At 36.3% G+C, this 19,076-nt stretch overlaps 1 protein-coding gene across 3 annotated transcripts in view; it reads right to left on the bottom strand.

Moving 5' to 3' along the window:
* Window positions 1-19,076, bottom strand: part of GRIA2 (glutamate ionotropic receptor AMPA type subunit 2) — a 157,697-nt gene that overhangs the window by 104,848 nt on the left and 33,773 nt on the right. The gene's annotated exons all lie outside the window — the stretch shown is intronic.

Here is a 19,076-nt window from a genome sequence, read left to right as displayed (position 1 = left end):
GGTAATTATGATGTAACACAAGAAATATTTTAGGGAAAACACACTTGGATTTAAAATCCAGGTTTGAAAGGAAAAAAAAAATTGTAACTATGTGTGGTGATGGATGTTAACTAGACTTACTGGGGCAATCATTTTGCAATGTACACAAATATTGAATCATCATGCTATACATCTGAAATTAACATACTGTTGTTATACGTCAATTATACCTCAGTTAAAAAAAAAAAAGATACCGTTAAAAATTTAGGCACAAAAAAGTATGTGCTTTTTTTTAAGGTGTAGAATTTACAGAAAAAGCTTTGAGTCTCACAATTTCTAAATAAATTTAAGTGTAATTAAGCTTTAAGCCAGCTTTGGAATTTATTAACAAAGTAAATTTTAATCATCTCAAATTTAAATAGTAAAAACTATATGCATTCAATAGCAAGATGTTAATACTATTATCCTTATGAGTTCATATGATTACTTTAAATCATCTAATCTTATTTTAGAATGTAATTGAATAAAAAAAGAAATGTGCCTGAATGAATAAGCAAATTAATAAATCTGCCCTTTCTCCTTGCAAATAAGTTTATATATAAACATAAGAACAGTCATGTAAGAGTATATAGATTGAGTTCAAATGTAAAACTCTGACTTGATGAAAGGAGTATTTAATTTGATGCTTAAAAACCTCTACTTTGATGTCTGAATTTATTATTTATCACTATTTGATTTTGATCATTTACCCTCCCTGTACCTCTCTGATTTATTTTTTAAAGAGAGAGAGAGAAGGAGAGCACACAAGTGGGGGAGGGGCAGAGGGAGAGAGAGAGAATCTTAAGCAGGTTCCACACTCAGCGCAAAGCCCAATGTGGGGCTCAATCTCACAACCTTGGGATCATGACCTGAGCTGAAATCAAGAGTTGGGTGCTCACCCGACTGAGCTACCCAGGCACCCCAATGATTTATTTGTGAATTACATTAGCAATATCACAGTATTGCTGTGAAATCTAAGTACCAAAAATAACAAAAAGCTATTAAATATAAAACCTCACAGATGATTGACCTACTATGTTATGAAAGTTTAAATTTTCCTTAATCTATGTTTGTTTAATTTGCAGATAACAAAATTAGTGCCTCCAAAAAGCATTCCTTCTAGTACCAAAAAGTGTTTTTTGTAATAACAGAACACAGGAGCCCACTAGTGTTAACCAGTTATAAATAGTCTATGTGCCTATATTCTAGTATGTTTAGGTCTCATTAAAATGAATCAAATATCTCATTTTCTGAAGCAACAGAGTTTATTAATGTTTGAAAATAAAAATACATCATGGAAATGGAAAGCTCATTTTTAAAGTGTATAATCCAAAAGAAAAATAAATTGCAGCTACTGTAATGTACAACGTTCTTTCAGCCCACTGAAAGAATTACCAGTTCTTCCAAATCCCCATGCACCCAACTCCCTGTCTTCACTACAGACTAAATCCTATTCAGGTTCCAAGATGAACCTTAGTGTTTCAGTTCCCATCTGAACTTTCTTGACATCCGATCTGAGTCACAATGCCCTGGGCACTGCCACAGCACTTTGTGTTACCCTTGACTGTAAAGGTGTCACAGTCTAATAATCAATTTACCTGCATGTTTTTCTGGCCAGATTATTATGAGTTGGAGTCGAGGAGGATATAATTTACTTTTTTCCATCTCCAATTCCTAGCACAAGAAATGTCCTAGAACAGGTGGTCTGAAAAGGCTTAAGAATCTTGAATTATGGAATGGAAAATGAGGAAATAAATGCTATTTAAGTTATCTTAATTTTTTTTAACGTTTATTTATTTTTGAGACAGAGAGAGACAGAGCATGAACGGGGGAGGGGCAGAGAGAGAGGGAGACACAGAATCGGAAACAGGCTCCAGGCTCTGAGCCATCAGCCCAGAGCCCTACGCGGGGCTGGAACTCACAGACCGCGAGATCACGAGATCCTGAGATCGCGAGATCCTGAGATCGCGACCTGAGCCGAAGTCGGTCGCTTAACAGACTGAGCCACCCAGGCACCCCTATGTAAGTTAGCTTAATAATCAAGGAAAAACATGACCCAATCCGTGACACATTTTAAATCTTCAAAGATTTTTTAACACAGATTGAGCCCTTTGAGTTCCATGCCAAAGAGAAACCTGAAAGCACAGCTGTGGGGGCTACCGGGTGGTGTGTTCTCAGCATGAGCCAGTACCTTGAAGCTAATGGCACGCTGCCTTTTGGAGCACCAAAACTTCCAGGTGTCTCTAAGAGAGTCTTACACGGAACACGTGCCAAATTCCTGAAAATGCACAAGGCAAAAGAGGGATAGAAACACTTGAAACAGTTTACACTCAAATAAGTAAAAACATTTTGTCACAGTGACAAAAAGAGAGAATCTTGTGTGTGTGAAACCATCATCATCATCATCATCACCATCATCATCATCACCATCATCATCATCATCCACAGGAGTTAGATCTAAGTCCCACGGCTCACCTAGAAAGTCCCCTCAGCCAGAAAGTCCTGACCTTCATTCAGGAAACCAAATATTACACACGAATTTAAAAGTTATACACATTAGGGGTGCCTGGGCGATTCAGTCAGTTAAACACTCGACTTTGGCTTAGGTGATGATCTCACGGTTCATGAGTTCGAGCCCCGTGTCGAGCTCTGTGCTGATAGCTTGGAGTCTGGAGCCTCCTTTGGATTCTGTGTCTCCCTGTCTCTCTGTCCCTCCCCCGCTCATGCTGTGTCTATCTCTCTCAAAAATAAAGAAACAAAAAATTAAAAAGTTATACACATTAAAAGAGCATTATTTGAATTAATTATGGAAAGACTTTAATCTTCTAAGAAGAATTTTATCAAAATTTCAAATGGAGCTTCTTAAGAAGCTACCTTTAATGGGAGAAGTCAGATCTTAATATAAAGAAGTCCTCAATTGTAAAAGATAGAAAATATGGATTAAATTATAAAGAATTGATGGGCCCATTTTTCAAGATCCTGTTACATGAATATAAACAAAAGCTCAAAAATACATCATGCATTATCCATCTCAATAGAAAAGGCACCTATTGCAAAAGAGTTGTAGATGCCCAAATAAATTTCTAAATAACTGCAATTTTTAAACATTTAAATTTATATTTCAAAATGCTTCAGAAATCTACACATGTATTTCAAAAAATAGAATGTCAGTTCTTGATCTGATATCTGAAGCATAATACAGTCATTAAATACTGACATACCTGGACTTGTATAAGTCTACTGCCAAGAAAAAAACACACATACACACACTTGAAACTTCATACCAGGCCTCTGAAGAAAATATAATAGTGATGACATTGAGTAGTTCAGGCCAGTCTTGAGTCCAGGATTCTACTATCACTTTAGCTATTTAATGGACTTTGAGATCTTGGCCAGGTTACTTAAACTTTTAGGTCACAAGTTTACTAATTTTTAAAAAGAAGTTGTTACAGCTATTTTCATAGTTCTTTCATATTCTGTCAGATTAAATTATTGTGTTTTAGAACTATCTTTGGAAGCAAGCATAGATGAGACTTGAATGAATGAATAGCCATTGTAACTTTAGTCTACCTTAGACTGTAGTTAGGACATACAGATACCTTTGTGCTTTATCCTTTTCTTTCTTCCAAGTGGGAAACCTAATTTTGGGCTGTCTCCCTCAATTCTAACAATGCTTCCACCTTCTGTACTATTTATTTGTTGTCCACTTTCCCATGTGGCATCAGATGGGATGAGATTATTGACTGAATAAGGAGTGAGGAGAGAATAGAGTCACCCTAATTAAACCATCAATACCCCTCACTATCATCACCAAACCACAGCCTACATTACATGTGTGTATATGTGTGTGTATTTACATACATACATGCATGTGTACATCTATAGTGGAAGGGGGATTACATAGAATCCTTCTATTCTTCTAATTCTCTCCAATCCATACTCATACCTACATTTTCTTAATTGAGAAAGAGAAAAGACCTACTTGTGTGGCTGTTACATGATCCTTTTCTTCTTTTTCTTAATTTTTTTTTAAAGTTTATTTATTTTTGACACAGACAGAGTGCAAGCATGAGCTGGGAAGGGGCAGAGAGAGAGAGGGAGACACAGAATCTGAAGCAGGCTCCAGGCTCCGAGTTGTCAGCACAGAGACCGATGCGGGGCTCGAACCCACGAACTGCGAGATCATGACCCAGGCGGAAGTCGGGCGTTCAACTGGCTGAGCCACCCAGGTGCCCCTCCTCTTGGTTTTAAATTCTTTTCTTCTTTTCTAATTTTTTCACAAATCATTATTATGAAAGCTTGTACTCTAGAAAAAATTATACCCTGAATTTAAAACTGAATAATAATGCAAGTAGAGTCTAATTTAATTAATAACTAAGTGCTAAATAAGATCTAGTGGGGTAACAAATTTGATTACTCACAAAACAAATTATAATTTTTTTTAGAAAAGAAATGTTTTCCCGGAGTATTAGCACTGTCCCCTAGTAATATACATAGAAGTATTGAGTTCAGTTGAAAATTGCTTTGGATTTTACTTAAAATGCCATTTCAACAAAACCAGTACTACAGTATCTTGGCATAACAACAACAAAGACATCAAGTTCTTTACTTATGTTAATGCATCTATTTTAATATTTCATAAAACTATTATAAGGTAGACCTTTTGCTTTCACTATGAGGTAACTGAGACATAGCTAAGTGAAGTAATCTGCCCAAAGACACACATTTAATAAGCCACAGACAAAAGATTATAGGCAGTGGGCCTGCTTATTTCAATAATATCTTGTACCGTTACATTTTAAGATGCGAAAACATATGAAATACCAATCCCATACCAGAAAGACCACTGTCTCCTCAGGCCATATGTAATTTGTTATCTGAGAGTCATGTGGAAGAACAATTTTGTGAAATCATGTGAAGCCATATGCCAAATGTTCACTATAACCTTGAACAATTCAAAAACTACTAAAGACCCATCTCGTTCATAAATCCCCTTTAATCTACTTGTATTTTCACACTGTCTCGCCTCTTGGTTAATATTTCATTAATTTAAAACAGACTGTTTAAAGTACTATTTCTTTTGATTTTCCCTAACCTCTTTCTTTGTGTTTCAAGGGTGTCCTCTAATTGTAATATTATGAAATTTGGTGAATAAGTTCATGTTTATTCTCTTCCAAGTTTTACAAACTTTGATCATTCCTCTTTTCAACACTTTGACTTCCCATACAAAGAGTTCTTTTAAATGCATTAGATAAAAAATTCAAGAGTTGAGACAGTTTCAATTTCAAAGTCCTAAAATTTCAAAGGAATCCAGAAACTTGTTATTCAGCCATGTCAAGAAGAATTTTAAAGAAAGTGTTTCTAAAGTTAAAAAGTTCTGATTTGGAGATGGTTCTCTACTCTCATAAATGGCACCGGAAAAAAAAAAAAAAAAAAAAAAAAAAAAACCAAGGACAAATGAACTGTGTCCATTTCTTAAATCAAAACTCTAAAGAAAGAAAGAAAAACAAAAACAAAAAACCCTGATGACTCATATAGTTTCTAAGTCAGAAGCATGTTCATATCTTAAAATTTTAGTATACGAAATTTAAAATGTTATTCACAGGGGCAGCTGGGTGGCTCAGTCACTTGAGCATCCAACTTTGGCTCAGGTCATGATCTCACAGTTCATGGGTTCGAGCCTCGCATGGGGCTCACTGCTATCAGCACTGAGCCTGCTTCGGATCTTATGTCCACCCCCGCTTTCTCTGCCCCCTTCCCTGCTTGCGCTCTCTCTCTCTTTCAAAAATAAATAAAATCTTTAAATACATAAGAAAGAAAGAAAGAAAGAAAGAAAGAAAGAAAGAAAGAAAGAAAGAAAGGAAGGAAGAAAGAAAATGCTATTCATGCTCATTAGAATGGTATGAATTATGAGTAACAGCAGCAAATGATAGGTCTTTGATGCCAAAATGCTTGGAATACCTCTTAGAGTATTAGCAATGTTATTTTTCACGGCATTTCCACACTTAAAATTTAAAAGGTTAAAAAAATACTTGTAGCACAAAACCAGCATCCTCTTTCCTCTAGATTTTCCATTTTTTTCTTTATTTTTTTAATCTGGTTCCTTCTGTTCAAGTCTCTCAACTTAAAAAAATAAGGGGCACCTCGGTGGCTCAGTCAGTTAAGTGTCTGACTTCAGCTTGGGTAATGATTTCATGGTTCCTGGGTTCGAGCCCCGCGTCGGGCTCTGTGCTGACAGCTTACAGCCTGGTGCCTGCTTCAGATTCTGTGTCTCCCTCTCTCTGCACCTAACCCATTTGCATTCTGTCTCTGTCTCTGTGTCTCTCTCTCTCTGAAAAATAAACATTAAAAAAATAAAAAGACAAAAATGAAAACAAAACCAACCTTACTCAACATCTCAGACTCCTCCACCCTCACTTCTCTCCTACAGCCAAACATCTTCAAATTCGTAGCCTACACTCCAGCTGCCCACTTCCAATCCTTCATCAGCACACCGCCATGTGTCCACAAAACCCTACCAAGCTCATTGCTAAGGTTTCCAACTGTCCTGTTTTTCCATCTCACAAACTTGTTGATCACCCCTTCCTCTTTAGTCTCAGCAACACGCCAGAGAGATCCTTATAATCTGTTTGAAACTGCTTTTACTTGTCATAACATTTTTTTCCCACCCCCCTCTGAGCATTTTTTCCTACCTCCCTAAATGCTTCTTCAGTCACTTCTGACCTTTCACCTTCTCTCTGACCATTTAATGTTGCTGTTCCTTAGAATTCTGTCCTAAGCATACTTTTCCTTTCAAGCCACAGTCTTTCTTTAGGTACCTTCATTCATATTCAGACCTTCAATTATGCCCATAGAGAAAACTGCAAAATCTCTATTTCCAACCTAACTCTTACTCCTGAATCCCAGATCATATATCCAACTGGCCTCTGGACGACTTCGGTTTCATGTTTCAAAGGACTTTAAGTTCAATAAATGATTCTAAAACTGAGCTCATCATTCCTCCTTCAGAACCTTCTTTTCCACCATCATGAGCTAATTCAATAAATAACAATCTTAAGTTGCTCAAGACAGACAACATATCCTTACTTTCTTCTACCCCATCTTCTACCTAGGATCAATCACCATGTCTTGTCAAATATCTTCTACATATCACCCAGATCTGACTTCCCTTCATGCCTACTTACCTTCCTGCTCCAAATCATCATCATTGTTATCCTGGAATTTCACTTCATTCTTCGTGTTGCATCCATGGTGATCTTATTCATTATTTAATTCTGAATTATGCTTAAATGTCCTTGTTTAAAATTGTTCAAAGTCTCCCTTTTGCAGGTATTTAGATTCCCAAATCCTTATGATGCCTCATGTGACTTAATCATTGATTTCCTCATAAAACTCTCTCACTTAACTTTCTGTGTTCTAGTCAGTGATGGACCACAGTTGCCCACAACCTCTTGGTCACAGTCCCACAAAAGATATAAGTATATCATCCTCTTAAATACGAACATATTCTGTGGCTGCTTAACCAAAAGAATACAGCAGAAGTGATGTTGTATAAGTGAGTCCCTGACCTAGTCTTAAAGAAGGCTGGCAGCATCTGTTTCCTCCCTCTTGAAACATTCATTCTTGGGACATTCCTTGGAATGTAGCCATCATGCAGTTAGAAGCCCGAGTCACATGGTGCTCCCAGCCAACAGCCAACATCAACTGCCAGTCATAAAAATGAGCCATCTTAGATTTTCTAGCCGTGTGAAACCCAGCTGAATTTATATGGGGACAGAAGAATTGCTCAGCTGATACCAGTAAACTTACAAAATCCTAAGATATAATGAAGTAATTGTTGTTCGAAGTCACCAAGTTTTGGGCTGGTTTATTGTAGAATAGTAACGATGTCTGTATTTCATCTTACCTCTATTCTAATTCATAGAGACAGAACCTATGGTTTTCTTATTTACCACCATATTTCCAATGCCTACCAGATTTTCTGATCTGCCAGTGGGTGCCCAATTAATATTTATTGACTGGTTTAACTAATAAATAAATGAAAAGATAAAATATTACTATCCTATTTCAATGAGGGCAATATGCCTAATGGTTAAAACTTATGAGTTAGGTCAGACTTTATGAATGCAGTCATGCCTCTCCACTTACTGCTGAGTGACCAAGAAAATGTTGCATGAATTCTGTGTGCCTCAGTTTGATTATCTACCAAGTGGGGTAGTGTTGGTTCGAGAGTTAGATGAGAAAACACATAAGCAAAAGAGTGAATAGTATATTAGAAGTTCCAGGTAGATAGTTTTTATTATTAATTTTTTGAAATGATAAACTGTGAAACAGGGAAACTGAATAGCTTTTCTGAGTTTCTTTACTACTTGGCTGCAAAGCTAGGACTAGAAAGCTGTTTTCCTGACTCTCTTTTTTTTTCCTTCACACCTTCTTATTTTTTGTGTCTTTGTTTGTTTGTTTGTTATTATTTTAAAATGTCTCCATCACCTGTGGTAGGCAGAATAATGATCCCTCAGAGATTCCCATTTCCTAATTCCTGCAGTCTATGAATACGTTAAGAGGAATTAAGATTGCAGATGGATTTAAGGTTGCTTACTAATCATCTGATTTTGAGATGGGGAGATTTTCCTGAATTAATCAGGTTTCTCAATTTAATTAAAGGGGTTTTATAAGCAGATGGGAAATGCAGAAGAAGGAGAGCACCAGCAGGATACAATCTGAAAAATGCAAGAGCAATGCAAGAAAGACTTGACCTGCCATTGCTAGAGTTGAGATGGAAGGATATCTCCAGAGGAATACAGATGGCCTCCAGCAGATGCACAAGGCAAGGAAGTAAATTTTCCCCGAGAGCCTTCAAAAAGGAATGCAACCTTGCTAACACCCTTGATTTTAGTTCATTGAGACAAAATTCAAATTCTGACCTCCAGTACTGTAAGATAATAAATTGGGAGAGTCTTAAACCATGAAGTTCACAGTAACTTGTTACAGTAGCACAGCAGTAATAGAAAACAAATACATACATGACTTGATCTTTTTTTTTTTTTTTTTTTGAACTCATAGACCTGCCTGCAGTTCCAAAAACCAATATATGAGGGCTGCCTGGGTGGGTCAGTTGGTTGAGCATCGGAGTCTTGATTTCAGCTCAGGTCATAATCCCAGGGTCGTGGGATCAGGCCCTGCATCAAGCTCTGTGCTGAGTGTGGCGCCTGCTTAAGATTTTCCCTCTCTCTCTTTCTCTCTCGCTGTCTCTCTCTTTCTCTCTCCCTCTCCCCTTTTTGTGTTGTCTCTCTCTCTCTCAAATTAAATAATAATAATAATAAAAATATAGGATCTATTTTCTGACAGGGTCCTTGGATTTATGGTATTGAACTCAGGTATTTCCATTAGCAGCCATTAAAATTCTATATGACTTTGTTAATAAATTTCACCACTGAAAGAGATGATAATATTTCTTTTTCTTGTAACTAACAGTAAATATCAAATAGGTGAAGAGAACAAAATATTAGAAAAAATAATAAAGTTAAACTTAATAATTCAAGGATTTTTGAGTGGCAATTCCCACCAGAAAGATCAGCATTTATGACCTTCACTTTGCTGGAGAAGGTAATTTCACCACCCTAATCTCTAGTGAGACAACAGAACTACTGAATTTATTGCAATTATAATAAATGCTCACTCAATCCATACCATGTAGATATGTTTTTTTTAAACACCTAAGTACCTCTTCCAAGGCAGCTAACCCAACACACTGACTATTAAATTGATTTAGGGCAACAAGATACAGAAGCTGTCAGACCTGTAAATGAACCTTTAACCATATGTTGTGATGTGTTTATATGCTAATCTCCTCAGAAGTAGCAAAACCCTTGGATGCCACCTGGTTGGCCATATTTTCTGAATTAACTCCAATAAAATGGAATAAAATTATAATGCATGAGATCTGCATTCTTTAAATAGGAACAAGAATGTGAATGGGTTATTTGGTGTATTAAGCTTTTAAACCACTTATATAAAATCCTTGAACCACTACAGAGACAACTCTCCAAATGGTGATATCCAAAAATTACAAATTACTTCAATTGAAACAGTCTAAATATTTATCATTTCTGTAAAGCAATATGAAACAGTCATCCTCACTGTAAAATATTAGTGTCTGCTGATGCTTTGGGTATTCACCAGGGAATGAAAAGCAGAAAAGAAAATGCCTTGGAAGATACAAGCGTGAAACATCAACTAACTTTGAACTGAAGCACTTAATATGGTATATTTTCTGCTTCTCCATTCAAAGGGAGTAAGTGTGTAAGATTGTGACCTAGTTTATGGGAATCTTGCTATTCTTAGTTTATCCTGACAAATGACAACTGGAAAAGTCACATTTTCAGTAAGTATGTGGTAACTACTGTAGGCTAAATAAATAAGAGTTTACACTACCCGTCTTGTATACATTAGCGTAATTTGGCTGCTGTTGGGAATTTGGTTTTGTGTGTCTTTTTCTCATCCAATACAAATAACTTTGATCAGTGATGAATCATTTTGGAAGGGTAACATAAATGGAAAATTAAAATGGAAATACTTTCCTAAGAAGTTTTTATGGTAATTTCTGTATCTTTGTACCATGCCTTTCCTGAGAGGTTAATGACAGAAGGCTAAAGAGGAAGACTGACCTAAATGAGAGTATATTGTGTCTCTGACAGTCAGCGAAAGACCAATATGTGCCAAGATATTTGTCTGGAGTCAAAACAAAAGGCAGTCAATTGAATGGTGATTAAAATAGATTCTAGTCTAGTGAAATAGGTCAAAATTAGGGGCAAAGTTTAGAAAAAGGCTAGACTGTAGGTCAGAAACCACATAGGCACTCAGGGTTCATTCCTGACACCCTTGAAGTATCAGAAATGAGTAGCAAGAGAACTTTGTTGGAAGTCCACTGATTGGCTTAGCAAAAATAATGATCTTGCTGATAGCTCTGTTACGATTGGCCTAGAAACTGGTACAGACTTGGATGTAAAGTCAGAATCCATCCAGCAGCCAAAGTTACTATTATTTGAGAAGCATAGGGACACAAAAAGCTATTAAGGGATGAAAAATAATAGCCTATGGCTTTACTGATTAAAATGCAGGGTTGTTTTCCCCAAACTTCCATATGAAGATTTAGATAATATGTTCACAAGATCTTATTTGTGAAGATCACAAATGAGTTCCACCCCCTGCAATGGAAACTTGTGACTCATACAAGTTTGATATTTATATTGGTCTCTAAGTTAGAACCAAATTATTGACATTTTCTTTGGTCACAAAAAATTAACAAGTTAATAAAAGATCATCATTTAACATGGATAAATCATGCTGTATTTCCTAACAAGAGGTTTCAAATTACTTCAGCAAGACCTTTGAATGCGTATTCAATGAGGCAGAATAGTACAATGGAAAGAAAAAAATAATTTTTTGGAGTCCTGTAAAAACCCAGGTCTTCCAGAGACTGATGTGAAAACTGATTCAAATGCAAAATCAGGAACATGAGTGACACAGGTGGACAAAAGATACAAGATAATACACTGCTTTTACAGAAAAGACACACACACATTCATAAAAATATTAAACACAAGAACAATGTAAAGGCATAAAGATTTTTTTCAATCAAGCTGGACTGGGAAAAATGAAGCAAATGAAATGCTATGAAACTCTAGAAAACATAAACTTTTTAACAAGAAAAACCTCAATAACTCAACCAATCTAATTTCCACAAATTGTCTTTCAGCAAACTGGCTATGGTAAGCTTATCATTTGGTGAATTAGAATATTTCCCCACAATTTACCAGCTAAAGAATTTTAGTCAACTTACTTAACTTCTGAGTCCTATTGTTATTTTTTAAATCAATTTGTCTATTGATGGGGTGAAGTGAAATAAGTAAAATAGCACCTAGAGCATATTAGGTGCCAAAATATTTACTTTTCAAATAGTATCTACAGAGCCATGCCAATAAATATTACAGAACTAAGCTATGAATAAGATTGAGTACATGCCTTCATTCTGAAAACTTAAAAATGAAAAGCAATATGTTAGATATTAAATTACATAATGTGCAAAAGGAAATAAAGAAGAAAATAGATTGATTTACAAATTACACAGTCTTCAACAGTATGGTATTGAGTTGGATCTGAACAATGAATAAGATTTTCAGCAATAGAGGTAGAACTAAAGGAAAGGCCATCTTAAGAAAAGTATTTAAAAAAAAAAAAAAGCCACAGAGCAGGGTACCTGGGTGGCTCAGTCGGTTAAGTATCCAACTCTTGATTTCGACTCAGGTCATGAATTCACAGTTCATGGGTTTGAGCCCCACTTGGGGTTCTGTGCTGACAATACGGAATCTGCTTGGGATTGTCTCTCTCTCTCTCTCTCTCTCTCTCTCTCTCTCTCTCTCTTTCTCTCTGCCCCTCCCTGCTCATGTTCCTCTCTCTCAAAGTAAATAAATAAACTTAAAAAAAAAAGAAAAGAAAGCAAAGAAAAGCAATGGAGCTCAGGAGAGAAGAACTAGGAGGTGAGAGAGGAGGAGGAGGAAGAGAGAAGTGGAAAGAGAAGAGAAGAAAGGGAGAGGGACAAAGAAGAGGAAGAAGAGCAGAAGACCACCATCAACAACAACTCATGAAGTATGTGAGAGACTCCTGGCTATCCCTTATCTGGTTTTCCCTTTATTCCACTGTGTTAGCAATTTAACTATGCGTGTATTTAACGAGTACCAAGCTCACATTTTCTAGCTTTCTATGCAACTAGTATGATCAGGTTAGTAAGAGCTACTCAGTTCTGGCCAATGCCATGTTGTGTGCAAATTCCAGAATGTGTTTCCAAAGCGGAGGGTGTGCTCCTCCTCACTTCTTCTTTCATGCTACTGGAAATGGAGACATGATACTGTGTTTCCATTGAGCACTCTGAAAGGAGCAAAATGCTTCAGGTAGCAGACAGAGTGTTGGGTTCCTAAATGACCACGTGGAATATATCGATCAGATCAGATCAGCTCTTCCATCTGTATCTGAGTTATTCTGTGACAGAGAATTAAGCATTTATATTGGTTAAGTCACACTTTTACAGGGTCTCTTTTACACAAAGCCAAATCTATATGTAATTAATCGTATGAATTTAAAAATGGTAGGTGGTCTATCTGATATGACTGAAGCACAAGATGTCCAGGAGAAAGTTAGAATAGAAGAATGAGACCAAAAAGTGAAGACCCTGAAAAGTCTAGACTGAGAATATTGTATTGTTTTTTTATGCAATGAAAGACCGCAGATCACTTCGGAAAGGACCAGAACACGATCAAATATGTACATTAGGAAAATAAAGTGTGCAGAGCAGATTATAAGGAAGAAAGACTCAGCACAAAGACAGTGGACTCTGTTGTAACAAACGTATGACATACGGCTGTGGCCAAACAGAATAGGAATGAGGAGTAATCTTTCAATTTGGAGACAGAAATGACAGAATTGTGCAAGTATTCAAAAATGTTAGCAAGAGAGGGGTGTTTGTGAGCAAGAAGGAGACGTAGAAAAGCATAACTATAAACGAAGACAATCTTAATCAGGTCAAATCACATGAAAGAAAATACAGGCTTAAGGGTATCATCTGGCAGTGGGTTATATTTTTAAATGTGTTAAGTTCTCATCAAATTTAAGTGACAACTGGAAACACAAGTGTGGAGTAACACAACTGTTAGAGCCATGTGTCTGTGTCAGGTACACTCACAAATAGAGATGGCAGTGGAAGAACTGGTAGAAACAAAACAGACAAAGACGATCATATAGAATTAAAATAAAGAGGACAGGAAACAGAATCGTATCATGACATTCTTCTCGTAAACTATTTTAATGCTTTCTTCTTCCTCCAGCAGATAGGATGAATGGAACATACGGTTCATATCACCTTGGAACACCAAATGGCCTGTGAAATAATCTACCTACAGAATGATAGAGCCATTGGGCATCTGGACCAACACAGTGCGTCCAAGTTAAGAAAAGTGACATGTAAAGGGATAGAGTTACTTATCCAGGAAAGCTTCACTAGAACGACAGAGTTCTCCATTCCCAGTGTGCTGGGCCATAATTTGATGCTCAATAATTTGTAGACCCTAGTGAAAGTAATCTAAAGATGTTTTTCCCCTTCCCTTCATTTCGTTGTCTTCTAAAATTTCTTTGTTTCCTTCTGCTTCAGAACCACTGGGAACTTGGTAACTTTTCAAGAATCAGTAATACTGAGGTTCAGTCAGCAAGATGCCGTAACAGTTGGCTTCTCATACTCTTCAACTGCACTGGATAAGATTATTTGCAGTAGAAAATTTAGTCTGCTCCCATAGTTATCCTTTTATTCAAATGCATTATCTTCCTAGTTTTTCAGATTAAACGACTAATGCCAAAAGAAAATTGTATTCTGGTCTCACAAGCAAAGCTGAGGCATTAAGATGAACGATACTTTTTGAAAAGAATCCTGTAGATTTTTACAAATTCATTGCCTTTCACATTGTTATTTCTTGTATTTCTGTCAAGGAGACAATTCAAACATCTACCATAAATAATATTTAGAGAAAGCAGTCAAGGGTTCATTGATCTTGGTAAGCAGTTAGACTTACATTTTTTAGACATATCCACTCTTTCAGGCTCCAAAGCACTGAAGATAAAATCTTCCTTCAGTGATGTGAAAGAGCAAAATAAATTCCGTGAACAAATAACCACCTCAGAGAGCGATTAAACATTGGAAAGAAGGAAACACCAGATATATTTGAAAGCAGCATGGCACAGTAAAAACACCATAGGGCCTGGGGTGAGGGAATGATGGATCCAATCTCAGTTCTTCTACAGCATGCGACATTAACCTTCCTGGGCCTCAGTCTCCTCATTCATAAAACAAAGGTCAAAGGTAACTAGATCCATGGCAGTGCCTCCACAAGGAAAAAAGAAGCTAACAGCTGATAGTAGATGCAAAGAAAAAAAAATTCTTTTAGTTCACTCACAACAAGCTTTTAAAGAATTGCTGATATGGTAATAAAGAATGCATAAAATGAAGGGGAAAATGTGTCTTTAAATGCTAATTACCTGCCTGGATAATAGTTTAGATTTTATTCAATCATTTATTCATAAGGCAAAAATATTTAAAAATTCAGAGGGTAACAACATTAGCAGGGACATTATAGCAAACTCTTTTCTTTAATTCATCAAAAATAACAGAAAATATTTCGTAAGTGAATGGGAGAGTTGCTGACAATTTTTTCAGTTATTTCTAGAATCTATTCTAGGACCTCCAAGATCTGCCTCTGAACTAAATTCTAATTATTGTCCCAGACCCAGCTTAATTTCCTCCTCCTCAATGTCCATATTCCAGATTATCCCATATTTTCTTTCTCTGAAGCTGCATACAATGTATTATACACACACAGTATTTTTGTAAAAATAATCAATACTTTATACTCAATATATCATGAAATTTCATTGCATAAAACACTATATACATTTCCATGGCTGTACAAAAATCTGTCAGATTGATTTGCTATCATTTGTTTAATTCATGCATCTCTGAAACTGTAGCTCCTGTCGGCCTATAATTATTTGGTAATTCACATACTGCCTTGTATTATGCTCATAGTCTTTTTTTCTTTCCTTCACATTTTTTCATAAATTTTACAATAAGAATGCATTAGCAGCAACTATAATTAAACACATTGAATATGGTTGTCCTACTGAATTCAGTTCCAAGAACACAAACAGCACACAAGATGGAAACAATTTAAATAACTGACTTGAGATAGAAATTCATTCTTTTTATTATTTTTTTTTTAATTTAAATTTTAGTTAGTTAACACACAGTGTCATCTTGGCTTCAGGAGTAGAACCCAGTGATTCATCTCTTACATATGACACCCAGTGACAATTCTTTTTTTTTTTTTTTAATTTATTTTATTTTGAGAGAGAGAGAACGCAAGGAAGGGGGAGAGAGAGGGAGAGAGAGCGGATCCCAAGCAGGCTCCCCACTGTCAGCACTGACCCCGACATGGGGCTGAACTCCACGAACCTTGAGATCAGGAACCAAAATCAAGAGTTGGATGCTTAACTGACTGACCCACCCAGGTGTCCCAGAATTTAATCCTTAAACTATGGTCACACCAGGCCTTTTTAGTTTTAAGGAGTAAAAGGTCTGTGAGCTCCTCCCTCCTTTTAAGTAATTAATGTCTTATAATTGAAGAGCTGCCCCTGCAAGCTGGTTGACACGTCCCCACTCTCCTGTATGACGATAATGAAAGAATTTACAACTGAAACTAGGGGAAATCACACTAGGAAAGTTCAACTTAATTAACATTGAACTTGAGATAAATCAAACAGTAAAAGAAAGTGAAAATCTCTTATAACTACCTCACTGATGTAAAGCAATTTTCAATAGTTTGGTGTGTATCTTCCAAGGACGTTTTATAAATGCATATAGACAAGTACTGTATGCACACACACACACAATTTTTTATAAAAATAATCACAGTACTCTATATTTGACATATGATTAAATTTCTTCTCATTGTATATAAAAATACATATATTTTCATGACTTACAAAAATTTGTCAAATCGACTTATCATTTTGTAAACTAATTCATGACTGGTAACGATTTAACTTGTTTCCAAATTTTCACCACTGAAGACAATGAACATCCTTTACTTATATCTTTGAGCACAGATGTGAATATCCCAAGGATAAATTACTGGATGTGGAATTTCTAGGTTAGACACACACATTTGACCAAGTTAAAATCATTCCAACTAGGCGTGACAGTCTTTGAAACACCCTCAACTCGGAATGGCTCCAATCTTTATAATATTGTCATTTTGACAAATTCCCCATATGTTGACTGAATATATGTATCTCTTCTCATTATTGTATTTCCTGATCTTTAACATTTCTTATATTGAGTTGTTTGCCTTTTACTTGCTGACTTGTAGGAGCTCTTTGCAGACATTATATGCTATGGATATGAACCATTTGTCAATTGCATGTATTAAAAACATTGTCCCAGTCTGTTTTTCTTTTAATTTTTCAAATGAGTAATACAAAGTTTTTTTTTAAGTTTTATGTCATCAAATCTACTAATCTTTTTCTTGATGCCTCATGTTCTTTATATATATGCTAAAGACTACCTCCATCTCTAGACTATGAAAAGACTTCCATGTGCAGTTAAACTACATATAGGAAGTAGGGAGCTTATGTTATCTTTTCCAAATAATTATCTAATTGTCCCAAAATCATTAATAGACTATTGTAACTTTTCCCCTCAATAACAAAAACTTTCTGATCAGTACAGACTAATCACAGATATAGATATATAGATAGATAGATATATTTGTTTGTTTCTGGACAGAAAAAAAAGTGCATAATTCCCCTCACTTTTAATCTAATCCCACAACTATCACTGTAAAAACAAAAGTGTATGTGCACACTTTTACCTTAAAATATTTGTGAAAAGACTACTGTTTAGAAAAATAGATTTATTTTTACTTGTATTTGACAAATCTCTTACAAAATACATAAAAGGAATTTTTCTGTTTATCTTCTTTTTTTTTAAAAAAAAGAGCCTAAATTTCCACCAACTGATGAATGGATAAAGAAATTGTGGTTTATATACACAATGGAATACTACTTGGCAATGAGAAAGAATGAAATATGGCCTTTTGTAGCAACGTGGATGGAACTGGAGAGTGTTATCATAAGTGAAATAAGTCAGTCAGAGAAAGACAGATACCATATGTTTTCACTCTTATGTGGATCCTGAGAAACTTAACAGAAGACCATGGCGGAGGGGAAGGAAAAAAAAAAAAAAGAAGTTAGAGAGGGAGGGAGCCAAACCATAAGAGACTCTTAAAAACTGAGAACAAACTGAGGGTTGATGGGGGGTAGGAGGGAGGGTAGGGTGGGTGATGGGCATTGAGGAGGGCACCTGTTGGGATGAGCACTGGGTGTTGTATGGAAAGCAATTTGACAATAAATTTCATATTAAAATCATTTAATTTAATTTTAAAAGTTTTTATTTATTTATTTTTGAGAGACAGAGAGGGATGGAGCAGAAAAAAGGGAGGGAGAGAGACAGAGAGAGAGAATCCCAAGCAGGTTCTGCACTGTCAGTGTAGAGCCTGATGTGGGGCTCAAACTCATAAACTATGAAATCATGACCTGAGCTGAAGTCTGAGGCTTAACCAATTGAGCCACCCAGGCACCTCTACTTTGTCTTTTTGTGGGTTTTTTTCATGATTAGCATAAGATAGACTTTATTTCCTGCTGAAAGTGAAGGAAAAAGAAACATGATAAGCCGCATTGAGCTTCACTCAGCACTGGGTTAAAATTTCCAGTAAAATTCTGTTTGGATCAATTGTGTGGGATCTGAAAGAGGATCAGAAACTTCTGACAGTTTTGATTTCTATCATGTTTTCGATTCAAGTTTTGAAGTCCTACCAGTAGAAAATCTCCACAGACTCGGATAGCACTTCTTGAATATTTTGGGATCCTCATTCTTTCACGCTCTTAGAATTTATCAAGGCCCTCAAAGAGCCTCTGTTTATATGTGTAATACTTACTCTGATATACTGTATTTTAAGTTAGGGGTGCCTAGGTGGCTTAGTTGGTTAAGCACCTGACTCTTAATCTTGGCTCAGGTCATGATCTCAGGGTTCATGAGATGGAGCCCCCCCATGGGGCTCTGTGTTAACAGCATAAAGCCTACTTGGGATTCTCTCTCTCTCTCTCTCTCTCTCTCTCTCTCTCTGCCCCTTGCCCACTTGTGCTCTTTCTCTCTCTCGAAATAGATAATTTTTTTAAAAAATTAATTAACACTGTAATTTTGGTGCACCTGAGTGGCTTAGTCGGTGAAGCATCTGACTTCATCTCAGGTCATGATCTCATGGCTGGTGAGTTCAAGCCCCGCATCGGGCTTTGTCCTGACAGCTCAGAGCCTGGAGTCTACTTTGGATTCTGTGTCTCCCTCTCTCTCTGTCCGGCCCCTGCTTGTGTTCTGTCTCTCTCTCAAAAATAAATAAACA

Source organism: Panthera onca, chromosome B1, assembly GCF_046562875.1.
Source record: "Panthera onca isolate mPanOnc1 chromosome B1, mPanOnc1 haplotype 2, whole genome shotgun sequence".
NCBI lineage: Eukaryota > Metazoa > Chordata > Mammalia > Carnivora > Felidae > Panthera > Panthera onca.
This window is presented reverse-complemented; position numbering and strand designations above follow the sequence as displayed.